The sequence below is a fragment of the Vicugna pacos genome, chromosome 5, assembly GCF_048564905.1.
Source record: "Vicugna pacos chromosome 5, VicPac4, whole genome shotgun sequence".
Taxonomy (NCBI): Eukaryota; Metazoa; Chordata; class Mammalia; order Artiodactyla; family Camelidae; genus Vicugna; species Vicugna pacos.
In genome coordinates, this window is record NC_132991.1 from 50030741 (window position 1) to 50050579 (window position 19839).

General features: G+C 38.0%; 1 non-coding gene across 1 annotated transcript; it reads left to right on the forward strand.

Annotated features, from left to right (window-relative positions):
* The first annotated feature begins 6833 nt into the window (after positions 1 to 6833).
* Positions 6834 to 6903, forward strand: TRNAA-GGC (transfer RNA alanine (anticodon GGC)). The gene has a single exon. It is a non-coding gene; the product is annotated as a tRNA-Ala (tRNA).
* The last annotated feature ends 12936 nt before the right edge of the window (positions 6904 to 19839 follow it).

Sequence of the window (19839 nt, forward strand, 5' to 3'; positions counted from 1 at the left end):
TTCTGTTTCTTAATCTTTCCTCATATTGTACCTGCTCAAATAAATGTGGCTACTGTTGAAGTAATATTCAGGAAAATTTAAACTTAACTGAGTAGGCCAAAATTTATTATGGATCTGAAAGAAAAATACTCGAGATTTTAATGTACCAGCTCTGAAAAACGAAGTTGGTCTGAAATGTAGTTGAAGTGAAACCACCTAGGCTTTCATAGCATAAATATTAAAAATAAAAAATATGTAATTGGAAGTTAAGTTCTTTTGTTATATGGAAGAAAGTGCTTTGCCTAGAGAGACTATGTGAAGAATTTTCTGTTGCATAAATACCTTATTACTCAATGTGACTATTCCACTATTCTGATATAAAAAAACAGATTTCAGTGGTCAATTGCTTCACTGCTATTTTTCATAAAATTTTCTATTTACTAAAATTTTATGGAGCAATAATCTTTCTAGTGATAAGTCTGTACCTCACTGTAACTTTCTTCACTTAGTTAAAAAGAAAATGAAACTAGAATTCTGAGACAAACTTTAAACTTGAAAAATTCAGATAATATCCAAAAGCTCCTTGTGAAACCATTGTCAAGAACTTCTTAATCGTAGCATATTATCTTTAGGACAAGTCAATTTGTGTGTGTAACATTTCCTGTGTATAAGCTAGTGCATCTTCTAAAAATAGCTGTATTCTTTTACACAATTTACGTTTTATACACCTATGTATGTACAGGCATTTACAACTAGTGATCCAATCCCAGGAAGATGGAAAAATCAAGGTTTAATTCAAAATAAGTCTCTAAAACATTTCTTATCCCTCTTAGCATCAACGTTTATCTCATATCATGTAACTTGATTGAGTTGAATTAAAATACATAATGAAATTCTGAGTATTTTAGAAAACAATTTTATAGCTTTTCCTTTTTTTCCTCCAAATTTTAAAATATATTGCAATTAACTAGCCTAAATTAGTCTTTTATTCCTATTTTTAGGTAAATTTTGTTGCTTTAGCACTCGCTCTTGAGGGCCCTTTGTCTAATTAGGGCTGGAGGTATGCATCTAAAATGTCATGTTCCCAAAATAAACTCTCCAGCGTTGAGTGACAGCCGGCAAGTGTTCTGTCACTGTCCTGCAACTGATACCTCAGCAGTTGATTCCCTTAAAAAGTCATCAGGGTGTAGCTGATACCACATGCATTTTATCAGAGCTATTCTTGGTGTGTCTCACTTTATCATGGAGTAATATAACCTTGAACATTCTCAAGAGACAAAAAAAAAGTCTATATAAAAGAAGCAAACATTTCTATCACCATTTCAGACCTCATCTTTAAAATTTTTAGAATATTAGGTGCATCTGAACAATTTGAATCATTGCCTGTGCTGATACGCTAAAATACTGAACTTCTTAAAGAAAAGCGTTCCCCTACTTTAAAAAAGAATTTAATCAGCAGATTCAAAGAGCAGACAGCCCCAGCACCAAGTAGTTAGACAAACACCTCTCTATAGGCCTTTAGCATACAAAGCTAACTAGAAATAGAAATCACTAAGGAAGGGACCCTACTAATAAGAAAAGACGCTGCTCACCTGATTTCTCAAGAGTGCCCAAAAAGGGTGGGACTAAGCCCCAGGTGGCTTCTGAAACGACGTCCTATCTAGAGTTGGTTTTGTCGACCATCTCCAACATGAATCGGTGAGCCTCTAAACTTAAAAACAAAACTACACAGTCGAGACTGTGTAGTTTTGCTTTTCTATGCAATCCCTACACCCGAGGCGAGGCTGGGAATGCACGACTGCTCGAAAGCGGGGGTCGGGCCCTGCCCTTTTATTTGCCAGATCTGCTGACAGCCCCGCAGCCTTAGGGCAGGGCGCAAGGTGATTGGCTCTCCCAGGAAAGCATGATGGGAGAAGGACCTATTTGGTAGGCACGGACCACCTGTTCTTTTGATTGGCAGTGCTAAATTTAGCCCCTCAAAAGAGGCTTTACCAGGGAAATAGAACTTTACTGAGAGAATAACTCTGTTGAAGCTGAGGGAAGAGCACCTGTGGCCCCTGTTAAACTCTGACAACACTGGTCTGAGGAGAATTTGTGACAATAGAAGACACTTGTGGGCAATCAAACAAAATAGCTCCAAGCCTGAGGGCTCTGCCCTGAGTCAGGCGCCGTTCCTGTTCCCCTCCCCCACACAAGCAACCAAATGGACCTGTCAATCATGACAACAGATGAGGGAATTTATCTCCTGCATAAGACTTCACCTTCTTTGAAGAATCAGTGCTTAAAAACCTCAGCATTGAAGACAGCTCATTTATACTATCTACACTCTCCAGAATCCACTTGTCCTTTGGGGAGAGTGAAGCCAACGTTAATGAGCTAAGTGTTTACGCGGCCCTGCAAGAAATAACTATGAAAGGCAAAATCTGAACTCCGCTTAGATTTAGCCCATGCGGTAACAGGATTTCTTTTCTTTTCTTTTTTTTTTCAGATTTCATTTTCCTCTGGCATTAATATTTACAAATATACATGCACTGATCCTTAATGAGCAGCCAAATCTCCTGTTTAAATCATCCATAGGGTTCTTTTTCAGGCACATGAAGGCTGCTTTGCTAATCTCTGGAGTTTGCTGCTACTAATGGGAAGTGGTTAGGAGATGATATAGCTGCTATTTTAGGACCGAATTTAATTTCAAGCAAGAGATATTTCAAATACAAAGAGCATACCAAAAGAGCTTTATAATAGTTCAGCTGAGAGATTTGTAAAACTTCACCAAGAGGGAAGAAAATTGTCATGCTGATAATGAAAAGAGATTTTTCTTAATAAAATAGACTAAAATTTTAAAGTTTAAGTTAAATCTATGTCTATATTAAAAAAAAGTCCCCTGATGTGGAAGAACTTAGACATACATTTGACTTTTCAACTTCCTGAGTATTTCATACTTTGTTGTTATTTATATAGTGATTAGCTTCTTAACATTAATCAGAACTAAAATATCTTGGACAACTGATTTAGGACAGCTATATAGACAAGATGTGTTTTTTTAAACATTTGTCTTCTGTACGTAAGCAGTGGCATCTGTATTGCTGGTATCATTTTCCCTACTATAGATTCTATCTGCCAAAATCCTGTTTGATTGCTTCATTCAGAAACAAACGTAGTTTCATGTTCTATATCTTAAAAATTATTCCCAACTAGAGTCCATGTTACAGGCAACCTGCCAGTCATAAGGCAAAGCAAGCCTAGAAATGTCATATGATCTTTCTAATTTGCAGTGTTCACCAATTGGCTCTCTAGTTAAAATGTGTTTGTGCACATTGTGTGTGTGAATGTGCATTTTTAGATTCATTTAACCTAATGTGAAGCAATGTTAATGTCTTGTTATATCTGTTGGAACCAAAGTGGAACCACTTTAATTCTTATGGGAACTAGAGGGAATGAATGAATAGAATCTTGATGTTTGTGTCATCTAGACCTGGTGCAACACAGAGAGCTCAAAAACAGGGAAGATGGACCATATATTACAGATGTCAGGTCAAGTGTCTGTCCTCCAAAGCTGTTTGTCTACTCATTGTTCTTGGACGTTTCTAGACCTTGCAATATTGTCAAAATACTTGCCTTTTGGCATTCATATCTTCAGTGACATTCAGAGTTAAGAAAGGAAGGAAGAAAAGAAGAAAGGGAGGCAGGAAGGAAAGAGGCAAAGGGAAAGAAAAGAAGAGACCAGTTAGTAAATAACTAATATACTACTTTGGAAAGAGGCCATATTATTGGATTATCATGGTAAGCACTAGTTTTAAAATTAAATATTCCATAGTTGGAATATAGTGAGCTAGTCCAGAGGAAACCAAATACTACTTAGATTTGGGGATTTTGCTGATGCAGTTAGATCTTAATTTACCAAACAGCAGGGAGGAGTCCCACAGATAATCCTAAACAGCTGATAATTCAAATATAATGCCTACTTAGTTTTGGAATGCATGGTGTGATTCTCTTTTTGAACGTTATAGTCAAGGCAATTCAATAAATATGTATTAAGAATATGCTCAGTGCTGAATACTGCACTAAGATAATTTTGGATTCTGTCATTGCTTATTGACTCAACAAATGTCTATTGAGTGGTGACTTTTGCTAGACAGTGGTGACCAACAAGACAGTTGGTTCCTGTACTTTTGGAGCTCATGGTCCACATAAACTTCTAATAAATTCTTAGTAATCTACGACTGAAGCCTAGACCAGCATATGTGTAAAACTCAGGCAGTAACTCCATCGACAAAACTGTGGTTGTGGTCAGATTTTGTTTATGCTCCAGAGGACCAATGACTAAGGGAAGGGCTTACTGTGGGTTATTTGAGAAATGGGTACAGTTTTTAAGGCTAATGTAAAAATCCTTTCTGAGATAAAAGAGTAACATTAATGGCTCTTATAATTCACTATATTATTTTTTATGCATTCTTACTGTTTTAAACACCACTCAAGCACTGGAATTATAGCAATGCACACAATAGGCAGAATCTCTGCTCTCAAGGAGCGTGCGTTTTAGTCAAATCTAGTAATATTCTATCTAAAAAGTCCCTTCCACTCATAAAGTGTTTCAGAGTTGAAATAGAAGCTTATCACTGAGCTATTTTCACACAAGGAAGTAGAAAAGCAAATTAAGGATGTGCATAGGGAAGAACGTGCTGACCTAAATGACCTGTTCTAATGGCGTATCGTCTGTATTCCTTGAGTTATAAAGGCATTCAAAGCTCCACTGGGGGCAAGGAAGTGATGCTTAAAATTCAAGAATAGACCTCTTTGCCCCCTGCTTTTTATGACCTCCAAGTAAGATCAAATTAATTGATTCCTACAGTTGTTCCAGGTGTACTAGTAGTTGCTGACACACTCAACGGCATCTTAAATGCAAAAGGATTGTTTTAGACATGTGTGATACTTCTACCACAATAAGAAAGATCATGAAGTGAGTCTTGAATTTCACTGTAGCCCTGATTCCAAGGGCACATGGAAATTCGGTCCTCCCCTATGCGGGCTTCAGCAACTCACTTGCATCTCGGAGTCTTAGATTTGTCAGTTGTAAATTGGGGATCATAATATCTACTTCAAAGGGTTTGGGGGAAGATTAAATGACAGAATGAATGTGACAGGGCCCAGGACAGTGAGACTCTGACAGACGACAGGCATTTAGTTTGTTTGTCCCTGTCAAACATGATGTAAAAGCAAATCATTTCTGCGCTTGGTAATATTCATTTGATCTATGATCTAACTACACAGCTGAATGTCCACAATAGTGTTCTCTAAGAAATCTCTGAAAGGTCCAAAAGTGAGCTCAGAGAAATATAAATCATGTCTTTCCCTGAAGGACGCCAGAAGGTGACATGACATTTATATGTAGAATTAAAGCAAATCCCCAAAACTACTGGAATCTTAAAGAAGAAATAAACTGGGTTTCTGGAAGCTTGGGACAGGAAACCTTAAACCAGATCAAATCCAACCACTAGCAGACGCTCATAGGAGGTGACATTAAATAATAAGCTTTACAGACGCCAGAGGGAGGTGGTCGAGTTCACTTTATCCAGTAACCACTGCAGGCTCAGACCTAAGGCTTAAGGGCTCTTTTGGGGCCAAAAATGTCTTTGGAGCTGAAAAATAAGTTCTTCTCTGAAATACAAAAAGGAATCGGCAAAATTAAAAAAAACAACAGATGTTTATCAAATGCCTACAAAAAAGTTATGTTAGCTAGTCAACTGCATTAATGGTGGGTATGTTTTCATATAGTTGATATATTAAGGGGTGGATCATCTGACAGTAAAAGAGCCTGTGAAGGACAAAAATCTGCAAATGACCTTGAAGGCAGCTCTACTGTCTCAAAAACAACAGCAAGAAATATTTGAAAGATCTTTTGAGCCTTAAGTAATGATTTCTGTCCCTATGGAATTCTGAAGATTGTGTATGTCTGTTGAAGAGATTTAGGCCTTTAACCCTCTGTTTTACCCCACCCATTCCAAATTCCTAGTCAAATACCACCACCCCCCACCCACATTTCCTCACCTAATTATAAACACAGCCAAGTGCAGGGTGCTGGATAATCTCCAGCCGCCCTTCATCCACCACCTGCCCCCCTCCACCCTGTGGGACGGAGGCTGGGGAAGCTATTCCTTTGGCTCCCTCCTTACCTGGCTGTAGTTCGGCCATGACCTCCTGCTTGTGACCGTGCTCTTGTCCGGGACCCTTTCCCGCAGGTGCTCTCTTTGGGCTCTGGTAACTGCTCCTTTCCCGTGCTTTTGGCTGGGTGCAGTGTGGCTTTTCCCAGGGCTCTGCACCACCTCCTGTTCATGTTCATGAACCTGCCCACACCTCATAATCGTCCCTTCACTAGACTCTCTTCAGTTATGCTGTTGAGTAGCATGTGCTTCCTGTCTGCCCGTGACCTAACCTCCTTGTATAGCGACAATAATCAAAACTTCTCTCCCCAGTAAACCATCCTAAGCATTTACCTTCACTACTAGATAGTTGTTTCAATTCCCAATAGACTTCTACCTTGCCCTTTTTCCCTTACAGGCTGCAAGTATTTTTTACATTACGTTCAGACTTCTCTTACTTTCCTCTTCCTCCCTCCTCTCTCTCTTTTCTTCTCAAGTGGTTTGTGAGGATCTTCCATGTACCACAAACTATGGGGGCTAACAGACAGCATAAAATCCTTCACTTAATAGTTGGAAAGACAAGAGAGCTATGTAACAATGCGAGGAGAGACGATGGGAAGGGCAGAGCCAAAATGACTGAGAGACAATAAGTGCCCACGAACCCAGAGATGGAGCAGAGCAGAGGAAGGGAAAACAAAAGCAGAGTTCTTGAGGGGAGGGTACAGCTCAGTGGTAGAGCGCATGCTTGGCATGCATGAGGTCCTGGGTTCAATCCCCAGTACCACCATGAAAAAAAAAATTTAAAAAACAGGAGAGCTTCTCCTGGAGAGGGTAACTCAGGCTGGAAATTTCCATTTCATTCCACGAAAGAACTGAGGCTTTCAGCCAAAGGGGATAAAATATGATAAGAGAGAAATGCAAATAAAGAGTAACTTTCAGAGAAAATAGAAACAGAGTAGAGAACTAAAACCCTGTCAAAGAACAACATACGCTCACAAACCAGGAAGGCCACGACATTTGCCATCACTGATCTTCAGGTGTGACGATGGACCTCCTGAAAGATAAGGAATAAACAGACATGCTTTTCAATCTAGAGAGGGAAGTGTACCAATTCCTTGGGGAAATGCAATCTTTTTCACACTGAATTTTAAAAACGTATTGTGCACAACTTTACAGAGAGGGTCCTGAGTGATATACAGAACGTATAGTGTTTAATAATTTATCTGTAGCAGGTGTAGTGACCTAATTTATATGCTAGTATTTTGAGTGGAACCTTTTAACAAAAGTCAAGGGCATCACACTAAAAGGCAACTCACTAAATGCAACTGAATGAGGGGTTGAAGAGATTTAGTGCAAGTTTCAAATAATAAGAACGAGAGTGGGGCCTCACCCCCTGACCTGTGGGTGGGATTTATAATAGTCACAAGATCTCTGGTAAGGAGCATCTCTCAGGTGTTCCTTTGACAGAAATTGAAACTGAAAGCCAGGAGCACTCTGGCTAGGATGCTAGTTTTCTGTGTGATTGACTGACAGGTGATTAACCATTACCTTTAAGAGTTTTTGACAAAGTTCACATTCCCTGTTGTAAAGTTATCCACATTTTCTCACTGGCATTAATAATAAGTGCTACTTTACACTTAACCAAGTAATTTATATTTTTGTAAGTAAATCCACTTCCAGCCTGATAATTATGCTGTTGGATTTTAGACTGTTGATGTAGAAAAGTCCTTAGGGACGCTGCATGGATCTTTTGGTAAATGTATGAGAGACAAGCAAACACCCTGGGGAAGGTCAGCATGAAATGCAAACCTCTCTCAGTGTCAGGACCTGCTGCTACAGGAGGAGGCTCAAGACACTAGCTGCTCATCACTTCTCCTGTGCTCGTGACTCGTGACTTGAAAGGGCTTTGAAGATGAAGCCATGTCACGCGTCGGTGTTAGAACCAGCCAAGCCAAGCTGTCTGCCTCATACGTCTGTTTCTAAGAATTTTGTTTAAAGACTGTAGGGGATAACATCTGGCCGTGGGTGTGAGAAGGAATTATCACTAGGAAAAGATATTAAAGGGATTAGTTCATTTAAGCATTTGATCCTTGAAGTTCTGAGGGTCAGAAGGCTGTGAATACCAATAAAATAAATCCAGTGGGGTGAAAATTGTTTACACAGTAGGTTCTTGACATTGAAGGTTTAACATTTGTGGGTTTGACACGTTGTGAGTAACACTATAGGGTCAGGGCAGTTAATTTAGGGGAAATGTGGATTTGAATCATGTTTATAATACAGCTGTGTACCAGAGTGTCACCTACTAATAAATGAGCCCAACACAGATCGTAGACACATTAATGTGTGGCTTTCGTTCTCTATTTGTGCCACATAGAATTATATTACATAATGAAAAAGCATTTGTTCTAGAAATTAGTAATAGGAAATATAAGCTGGAAACACCTTACATGTCTACCAAGGGGGAGTATTTATACTGATACCACAGACCATTTGGTAGCTCTTGAATATAAGAATAATGGTGAAAGGGACTTTGCTTTACCAGAAATTACAACTTACTATAAAACTACAGCAGTCAAACTGCCAGGTATTGGCACAGTAATATAAAAATAAATAATTCAATAGAATAGAGTGTCTAGAAATAGATCCACGCAAATCTGAGGAATGAATCTATGATGGTTTTGTTCATAATGGTGCTGATATAACTGAACATTTATTCAGATGAAGGCACCTCATACCATATAACATAAATCTCAAGTGGATTAAATATCTAAGAGTAAAAAGAACATAACAAAATATTATAACTACATTTACAAAAACATTTGTGAAGCCTCACAAGTTGGACAGACTATCTTAAGCAACACTGGAAACTCAGATGCCATAAAGACTGAATAATTTACCAAGTCAATCATTTGGGATGGCACAACCTACCCTACAAGTTCCAAAGACTGAGGGAAATATATGTATACATGTGTCAGTAAATAGTCAAATGCTTCAAAATGAATATAGATGTACGAGTATAAGGATGATTATTTTAGCAATGTTTTAAGTTGAAAAATTTTGGAAACAACTTGAATGTCAATCAATAGGGGAGTGGTTGAATGATATATGGTATAACCATGATAAGAGTATTATCCAGCAACTAAAGAAACTGAGTTAGACCCACATTACCTCACAAAGATGGCTAGGGCAGCAGTGAAAAGCAAGTTGTGGAATATAATCCAATGTTGTTATTCTCCCTCACAGCAATCTGTTTACTTCAATCATAGTTCTTACTTGCTCATTGTTGTTTGCATGTTTTGCTGTTTTCTTAATTATTGCCTGATACTTCCACTGGGCTGTAAACGCTATAGATTTTTTTAAGCAACAAAATCTGTTCAGTTGGCCTTTAAATCCCTGACTTCTGGTACAGTGCTGTCCTAGATGGAAGGTGCTCATTAAATATTTGTTTAATGAAAATTTATAGTAAACTTTTGGAATGATACAGAAAATCTATTAAGAGTGATTTCCTTTAGATAGTTGGGCCTAGCTCTCTCAAAGCAAGGATGGAAAACTTTTAATTTTGGGGGGATTAGCAGATACAAATTACTATATATAGAATAGATAAACAACAAGGTCCTACTGTATAGCATAGGGAACTATACTCAATAACTTGTAATAACCTATAATGAAAAAGAATAGAAAAGGTGTATATATATGTGTGTGTGTGTATGTGTGTGTGTATATATATATATATATATAACTGAATCACTATGCAAGATATACCAGAAACTAACACAACATTGTAAATCAACTGTACTTCAATGAAAAAAACACAATAATCAACTTCATATAACAAATATAGACATTTAAGAAATTCTTAACAAAAAGCTTTTTTTACTTTATACTTGATTGAAGTGTTTGTATTTTCATCATGAGCATATATTACTTTCATTTTAAAAAGACTAATTAATTTTTATGGTAATGTATCTAAAACCAGTTGTGAGATTAAAACATAAAATTAAAACATATAAAATCTACTGAATAAAAAACAAAACAAATAACAAAGAAACTTTCTCCATGAAAGACACCCCCTTAAACTGCTATTCTATGCATGAGAGCCACCAAAGGCTGACGAAGTCTAGACAAGGAAAATCCTACACACACAGGGGAAAAAGGACTGCAAAGAGGCCTCGTATACTGAAGTGTTAGCTATGCGATTTGGACATTAGGAATGAGCATGCATTACTTTTATAGAGAGCAAACGAAATTGAAACACTTACAAAAAGCAGCTGTCACATAAATATGACAGTTGGGGCAGGAAACGAGCCTTCTGGAAAAATCTTTCTTTGCTACTGCTACTGTGTCTGCCTCTCTTGAACTGCCCGCTGGAACCTCCAGTCCACTGTAACCAGACGTTCTACATCATCGGTCTTTTCCGAGTGCTCTGCCACCTCCTTGCCTAGTGGAAATGTGGGTCTCCCTAGAGGATGCTGCTTCCTTTGTGACCTCACCTGGTGGAAACTGCTTAGTGTCCCCACAGCCACGTTCTGGCTTCCCCGAGCTTCCCATCACCACCTCTAGACATTACATGTTCAGTATATGGGCCTCCTGCCTCTCCTTAAGTGTTGGTTTTTCTCAGGTTCTGCCTCTTCGTACTCTTTGTGCTTTCCTTGCATTTAACTCATCTACACTCAAGGCTTCCACTACATCTCGATAATCTCAGAATGATGTCTCTGGCTCTCTCACCTCTCGTGAGCTCCACATTCACACTTCACTGTCTACTGGGTATCTCCAAGAGAATCTCAGGCTCAAAACAGCAAGCTTGAACTCCTTATGAATCTGTTACTCATCTTGATTTTTTTCTGTCTGAGTTAATAAAGTCACAATCTATCCCATCACCCAAGTTAGAACACTGGAACTTGTTCCTAAGTCTTTTCTCTCCCTCATAGCTGCTTCTGAGAGGTCAATAAATTCTTTTCATCCTACCACCTAGATGTATTCTGAATCCTGACAGTCCTGTTGCTACTTCCATCTTTAGTATCGGATTCCTCACTGGTGCTTCTGGATGTGTTCTGTGTCCCACCAATCTAGTTCCACACCAAAACCCAAAAAGCACTCTGCAATACAAATTTCACCTCACTTCCCTGATTTAAGTCTTCAGCAACTCTTGGAAACCCTACATCACTTGAGATACTGACTGAGTACATAATCTTCCACTGCTGACTTTCTGGTCCCCCATTTGGTCTTGAACTGGCAGTGGGTGCTTGTTATGGGCTGAACTGTGTGCCCCTCCCCTTCATATGTTGACATTCTAACTCTTAGAACCTCAGAATGTGACGGTAGATGGATTCTTTAAAGGGGTAACTAAGTTAAAATGAGGTCATTAGGGTGGGCCCTAGTCCAGCACGACTGGTGTCTTTATAAGAAGAGGTGATTAAGATACAGACACACACAAAGGAAAGGCCATGTAAGTTATGCAAAGAAGATGGTGATCATCAAGCCAATGAGTAAAAGCCTCAGAAGAAATCAACCCTGCTCTTGAACATATAGCCTCCAGGACACTGAGAAAAGTAAATTCTGTTGTTTAAGGCCCCCAGTCTGTGGTACTTTGTTATGGCAGCCACGGCAAGCTAACATAGTGCCCCATGAACTGTTTCCTGAAGAAGTGAACGCATTTATCAGAGAGATATGTTGATGACTATTTGGTGCCTGACTTTCTCTGAAACCTGAAGCTTGTTTTAAGGAAATGAGATTGGAGTGGGCCAGAGAAGACAGGCCTTGCCGCCAGCTGATGAGAATATTCCAGGAGCAAAAGACTGCCTATCTTTTGGCCGTCATTTTGGATCGAAGTGTTAAATGTTTACTCTGCCATTTAAAAAGCTAAAGCATTAGCAGTAAAGTTTCACTTTTTGCAAGTTCTTTTCATCTTGGTCAGAATGAAGACACCCTGGTTACCTGTATGTGAGCCTTCATCTCCTGTCCCTGTGGGTAGACTGTGGGGTGGGCTAGGGGTGTTTATAGGAACCCAGAGGAGGAAAACAGAATCATCAACCCTGCAGAAACTACACTCATTAGAGGTTAGAAGAGTAACAAGTATAAGACCCTGAGTAAGTTTAAAAACTCTCTAAGCTTTGAAAAAGAGAAAAGCAGGCCTCGACATCCAGAAGCTGGCTAGGTGCTCACAGTTAGGTCCTGTGTCCTTCCGATAAACAGAAACAAGATCACAGAACAGTAACACAAACAAGGCCACTCTGGGACCATGATGGATAAAGACAGCAAGAAAACCACTCCATCATCTTGCCTGACACTAACATCAACGTTGTCCAAGCTACAAAAATGACCCAGAAATCTTCTCTCCAGGCTAATAGGAGTGACTGCTGCTGCTTTACCCGCTTACAGGTTCTACCTCTATTTGTTCTTCCTGCCCTACAGATGAAATTTATTAAGATACTCAAACATAAACTTACCTTTGCCTCCAATCCACAAGGCCTGGTTTCCTTCGGATTCCCCAAAGTCACCTAACACAAGCCCAAATTCTGTCTTAAGTCATTTCTAACTTCCTGTTACTGAAGTGCCCTGTACTTCCCTATGGTATGTGGTCTCCTTTGTGGTAACAAGCAATAAACCCAACCCGTTTAGCTATGGATGTGCTCCTGATAATCTTTGGATGGAGAGCACTGGTGTCATGTATGTTTATAGACCCTATATACACATGTGTGTGTGCGCGTGCGTGCGTGCGTGCACATGAACACAGCAAAAAGCCTGGAAATGTAAGCACTAAAATGTTAATAACTATTGTCTCTGGCTGGTAGATTATGGGTAATTTGACATTCTTATTTTTCACTTATCTGTATTTTCTGTTTCTACGATAAAGATGATTGCTATGTAGAATAAGAGGAAAAAGCTATCTAAAATAGAGAAATAGCATATACAAGGAATTTCTTATTCTTTAGAAAAATTTCCTCAATGGATTTGAAAAGGTGGAACATTCATGTTCAGAAATTATAGCCTTACAATGGAATTAGATAATCTAATCTCATTTTGTTTGAATCATAATCCAAATCATCATGAACAGATACTTTTATAAAGGAATATAACTAGATTTTACTGATCTCACCATAGACACTGAAGAAAACACAACAAAAAATAAGAGGTGATGGTTCCCAACAATTAATATCTTTTAATTCCATTTGTTCTCTGATAATTCCTTCCCCTGCTATGTCCTTTTGAAAGCCTTTTTCAAGTTGATTAATTCATCAGCTTCCAACATTCAACATTTTTATTCTGCAAGTAATTATCTGATGAATAAATGTTCTGAAACTAATGCCACATCTCCAGTTTTTTCCTTAACAGTATCTCACATAGAATGTTCCAGATCTAACTCAATATATTTTTCTTCCTAGCCAATCTATATTCGATGATTCCAGGTCAGTGACTCATTTAAGAATAGAAAAATGTAATCATATTAAAATAGGAGTTAAGGGATGAGGAGGATAGTCCACCCCATTGTTTTATTTTCTTGAAATTCCTAGAAATAGCCATTACCTCCTGAGGACACTCTATTAAATGAGTTTTTAGAAGTATAAAAGACATAAGCTTTGTACTAAGGTAGGAATAAGATGAATTTATATGCAGTTCCAAATTAATAAATCCAACAACTTAATTTAACAGTTCATCTTAACTTTAGAAATAGTGTGGATTCAATTCTACTTGCTGGGGAGACTGGCTAGGCGGTTGTGGGTAAAAGCAGAAGTCACCCTTCCATGAAAGCCAGACACAGAAAGACTTTGGTTTGACCCAAGAATCTTTAGAACCGAGGGATCTTTAAGTATGGCCCATTCATCAGCCTGGCCAAAAATGGATTATCTTACCACTGTCTCCAATGCCTTCTTTGAATATAAGCCAGGTCTTTAAACATCCCTTCCCATGGGAAAGGAGTTCGCATGGTATTCAAGAAGTTGGATCTAAGAACACACTGCTACAGCTGGAGCCTGACACACAGCTGAAGAGGGGAAGACAGAATGAATAGGGTAGGGAAGGGGTCCTTTTCCATGCTAAAGTAGGGAGAAGTCCCCAGCCAGAGATAAGGTATAGCTGGAAAGTATGAGATCTGGGTTCTAGCCTAGTTTTACTTCTACCCAGTTGTGTGATAACCCCTCTGGGCCTATATCAGACAAGAGGGACAAGAATAACCCTCTCTGAGAGGCAGGAAGGCCAGGGAGGGAGGCTGTCTCCCAGGGCCAGAGCACAGGGATGTCAGTGAAGATAAAAGAAGAGGTCAAAGTTGAGAGATGATTATGAGTTGTTAGGGATTAGAGAACGCACAGTGAGGATAATGGACATAAGGATGACTCCAAAATTTCTGGCTTAAGCAAGTGGGTTGGTAATAATGCCTTTTACTGGGTTAAGAAGAGACGCAAGTTTGTCTTGGGAAAAGATAACTTCTGATACAGGCAAAGCTGAGGGGTTAGTGGAGATGAAGGTGCTGAGTAGATGATAAGATCCAGAGCATACACTAGGAGTCCAGACTGGAGGTGAACCTTCAGCAGCTCTTGGCTCATTTGTTTGGCACCTGACACTCTGGGAGTGAATGATCTCCCAGGAGAGCATGGGAGGGAACTCGGATGGATAACTGAGAAAGTGCAACAATTAAAAGGAGAAGGAGATGGGCAAAGAGGCTGAGAAGGAAAAATAATAGGAAATCCAGGTAAGAATAGTAGCACAAAAGCCAAAGGAAATGAATATTTTAAGAATGAGGGAGAAATAAATGGTTCCAAATGTTGCTGGAATGTGCCATTTGGATTCAATGTCATTTTAACATTAGGGAGATGTTGTTTCCATGAAGTGGTGGGAGATGGAAGTGTATGAGTCTCTTTCAAGAAATTTCTTTTGTGAAGGGGAGGGAAAAATAGAATGGGAGCTGGAGAATATCTTATAGAAAATAGAAAACACCCACCAATTCTTCCCAGAGAAGGGTAAAAAACCAGCATCCATGTCTGTGATGAGTTCATACATATTTGCTTCAGGTATTTAGCTCAGAGTCTATACTGAATGTCAGGGACACACCACCTCACAGCACAAGACACGTGGATGCTTGAATACATGACTATGCTTCCAAAGACATGTCATGTCATACTTGCTACTGCTTGTAGACAATCAATATTTTAATTGGATTTTTGATACTGAATGAGAAATGACTGGATACATGTTGGCTCATTAAAGACCTCCATTGACAGTGAGTGGGAGGGGTGGGGGTGGCAATCTGCTTAAGGGGTAAAGGCAACACTGAGACAGACCCCAGAACTCAAAACTCAGGGAAATAGGGTTGCTATTAGGAAACCTATTAGGGTTGAGCAACAGACTGTTCCTGGATAGTAGACAGATTTTCAAATTTACCTTAATGAGACAGAACAGCTTTTAGACCAGAGTAGAATGCAAAGAAAAAAACGACTGTTTTAATAAGTCATGAACATGTTGTTCAGAAATGGAGTGCAACAGAAGGCAGGTGTTAGCTCCTCTCACTCCTTCCAGCACCGTCTGAAAGAAGGCAGGCAGGGCACCCTCTGAAAGTCCCACACATTCACTGAACCCTCCTCGTATTGTGAAGATAAGCCCCTCAGACCACCCAAGCCTAATGATGACAAATTCAAACTTACCCCTCTAACTCCATGCTCACTGAGAGACCTTTTGAATGGCCATTTGCCTTCCCTTGTAGCTTGCAGTAAGACCACATTCACATTTTAAGTAGTGATTGGTTTCCACATGTCATCTATCACATTGACGAATGCTGATAAATATTTCATTGGTTTTGTTTTGTTTCTCTTTGGTTTGCAGTTTTTTTCCCTAGAGTTATAAACATAAGGGACCTATATTTAGTTTAATATTTACACAAATTTAAGTAATAAGGTATTAAAAGTAATATAAATTAAAATTCTTGGACTCATCTACAAAACAGAAACAGACTCGCAGACATAGTAAACAATCTTACGGTTACTGGGGGAAAGCGGATGGGAAGGGATAAATTTGGGAGTTTGAGATTTGCAAATGTTAACCACTATATATAAAAATAGATTTAAAAAATTTCTTCTGTATAGCACAGGGAACTATATTCAATATTTTATAATAACCTTCAATGAAAAAGAATGTGAAAACAAATATATATATATATATATATATATATATATATATATATATATATGCATGACTGGGATATTATGCTGTACACCAAAAATTGACACATTGTGACTGACTATACTTCAATTAAAAAATATTCTTAGGACTCGTAATAATATTTTTCTCTTAAAATAGGTTTATTATTAAACAGTGTCACAACTGAAAAATCTAAGCGATGCTTAAAAGCCCTCCATTTTATGCCTAAGAACCACAATTTGACTAGATTGCATTTTTTATCACTTCAAAAATTAGCGTTTTTTCCTCTTTCAAGCCATTGAAAAAATTAATAGCCTATTTTTAGATTCGTTTTAGTTTACAGAAATATTAAGCAGGAAGTACCGAGAGTCGCATATACTCCCTTCCCACGCACAGTTCCCCCAATTATTAATGTCTTGCTTTAGTTCCTTTGTCACAACTCATAAGCCAATATTCCGGACACTACAGTGTGGAATCAAATCTCCTTCCTGGAGGTGGCAGGTCCAACACTTTCTAGAAATGCTGGCATTCTGTCTAGTACTAAACAAGAAAAAGATATTTGAAATTGCTGATAGCCACACATACGCATTATTTTAAATGTGTTCATTTTCAGAAGTATTTATTAAGCTCAATTTTCTTTTTACTGCAATCTTCTAACATCTAGCAACCACCAATAGTTTCCCTGAATGAAATAGCAAAAACAAAAGCAAAAGTAAAAACAAAACCTATTAAGGTGACTTTATGTTAACTCTCTTGAATAGAGTTATCTTGTTAAATTCTATTTTCTTCACATAAGGGTAAGAGAAGGACCTGAGAGAAGAAACTTGTTCTTAAGCTACAAATATTCATGCTTTATGGCAGATCTGTCAGAGTAAAGGTTTCCAAACTAAAAAGTCACATCCTTAAAGACTATCCTATAGGCACAGATTTAAACAGAATTAATATCGATGACATTTAGAGCTGTGCATGTAGCCTTTGCAAATGGATCGAGCCTCTTTACCAAAAAATGATATTCTCCACATTTTTTCCTATCAAATTCCAGGAGGATGTAGACTCCAATCTGAGGAATTTTGTGGGCTTCTAGTTGATATATTTAATTGAACATCATCAATATCATTATACTAGGAGGTGATAAGTTGGAAATTTCAGCTCATATAACAAACTTCTTCAACTAAAACTATTTAGCAATCTATCCATGATAGTAGTAATCCACTTAAGGAAAAAATTGATAAAAGGAGAGGTTAAATAAATACCCAGCAGTACAGCTGTTTAGTGAAGGCCACGTTAATTGCTAGGTATTATTTCCTAAATTTTCTGACAAAGCTCCATTGTTAGATCCTGACCAAGGCTGTGCTAACTTGTATCTTTGGAACAGTGGTTCCCAACTGGGGATGATTTTATGCCAGGGGATATTTGGCAATATCTGGAGACATTTTTGGCTGTCTCCAAAAATGAAGGTGGGTGTGTGCTAATGGTGTCTAGAGTGTAGAAGCCAGGGATGCTGCTGAAAATTCTGCAATGCACAGGACTGTCCACACAACAAAAATCTATCTGGCCCCAAATGTTAATAGCACCAAGGTTGAGAAACCCCGCCTTAAAAGAATACACCATGAAAACCACATTTTCCTTTCTTTAAGTAACTTTAGTAAGTATATAGATATCTTATGAAACCTTCTTCTCAAAACCCAAGCAAAATCCAGTTTCCACATAGAACATGATCTGGTCAATAAATATTTTTTAAAAAGCGTTCTATTAAATTAAAAGGTGTAGCAGAATGTGTTTATTGCATCCATTTTTTAAGTATATGCATCAGCATATTCTCCAAGTAAAGCATACCAACAATACTGCCCCTTGTTTATGTGCTACGTAATGGGACATCGAGTCATGACTTACTGCAGTTTATCTTCCGTCACAGGGTAGCTGAGTGGAAAGCTGTAGTGACTTCTGTTTGAAAAGATAGCAACTGCTCTGTCCTCTGGCTTTCTTTGAAAACTGGTGGTTCTGAAAGCTTAAGGTACTATTTTTACTCTTATTTGGTTCTGACTTGTGTAACTATGTTCCTGCTTCTCATTTTCCTTGGTTTGGTCACACTGGTAGAGAATGAATGTGTGTGTGTTTGGAATGGGGGCACAAGGTTGTAGTCACTCAGAAAAGGCTAAGATAATTTCTCTTTCAGAGTTGTCTTCACTCAGAAAACCAGAATTAATAATTTGACAAAATCAGATTTTCCTTTTAGGTATGTATTCTTAATTAAACATATAATCTCTTCTTTTGAAAATTTAAAAAAACAAAGAAAATGGTATCTGAACATATTGGGCACTAAAAATATTTTTATCTAGGCTTAAGTTCAATTTAGAATAAAATTATGACGTGTTCTAGTTGTAATATAAAAAAGATACAGTTTAACAAGTGACAAACAGTTGTTTCTACCTAAGAATAAGAGCTAAAGTTGATCAAGAATCAAACGATATTTTTTCAAAAACACTAATTTATGTGAACCACTTAGAAGAAAGCATTAGAAATATGTAGAAGCTTATTTCAAAAGAGACCATAATAGAAAAACAATTTGACTTCATTTCAATATAATAAAGGCTAAAATTTTTTAATTGACTGGAACTGACACAAAGCCTTCCTTTAAATCAGGTATTATGTGGGTGGACGTGCTGATAACCCTGTTTAAGTGCTACTGTCTTATGCGGTTGCCTTTCTATGAAGTTCTTCAAGATTCCACATGCTAAACATGTCCAGATACTTTTTGTGTTCACAACAGAGAAACAAAGGAGAAAAAAAGGAAAGCATGGAGATTAAACAATATGTTATTGAAAAAACAATGGATCAATGAGGAAATCAAAGCTGAAATTAAAAAATACCTTGAGACAAATGACAGTGAAAGCACAACCACTCAAAACCTATGGGACACAGCAAAGGCAGTGCTAAGAGGGAAGTTTATAGCGATACAGGCCTTCCTCAAAAATGAAGAACAATCTCAAATAAACAAGTTAACCCACCACCTGAATCAATTAGAAAAAGAACAAAAAGCCCCAAAAAGCAGCAGAAGGAAGGAAATAATAAAGATCAGAGAGGAATTAAATACAATAGAGATTAACAAGACCATAGAAAAAATCAACCGAACCAAAAGCTGGTTTTTTGAAAAAGTAAATAAAATCGACAAACCTCTGGCCAAACTCACAAAGAAGAAAAAAGAGAGAGCACAAATTAGCAAAATAAGAAAGGAAAATGGAGAAATTACAACAAACAAAATAGAAATACAGAATATCATACGAGAATATTATGAAAAACTATATGGAACCGAACTGGATAACCTAGAGGAGATGGACAAGTTTCTGGAAACATACTGTCCACCAAAACTGAATCAAGAAGAAACTGAACACTTGAACAATCTGATCACTAGAAAGGAAATAGAAATAGCAATTAAAAACCTCCCTATTATGCCAATATGCAATTTTACATTCGTTCCACACATAAGAGGATGTTCTGCTAGGGTTGCATTTCCCTAGAGAATAACAAGATCTATGCCAATTAACTTTCTCTTTTCTAACATAGGGATAATTTGTCAACAACTACTACATGCTGT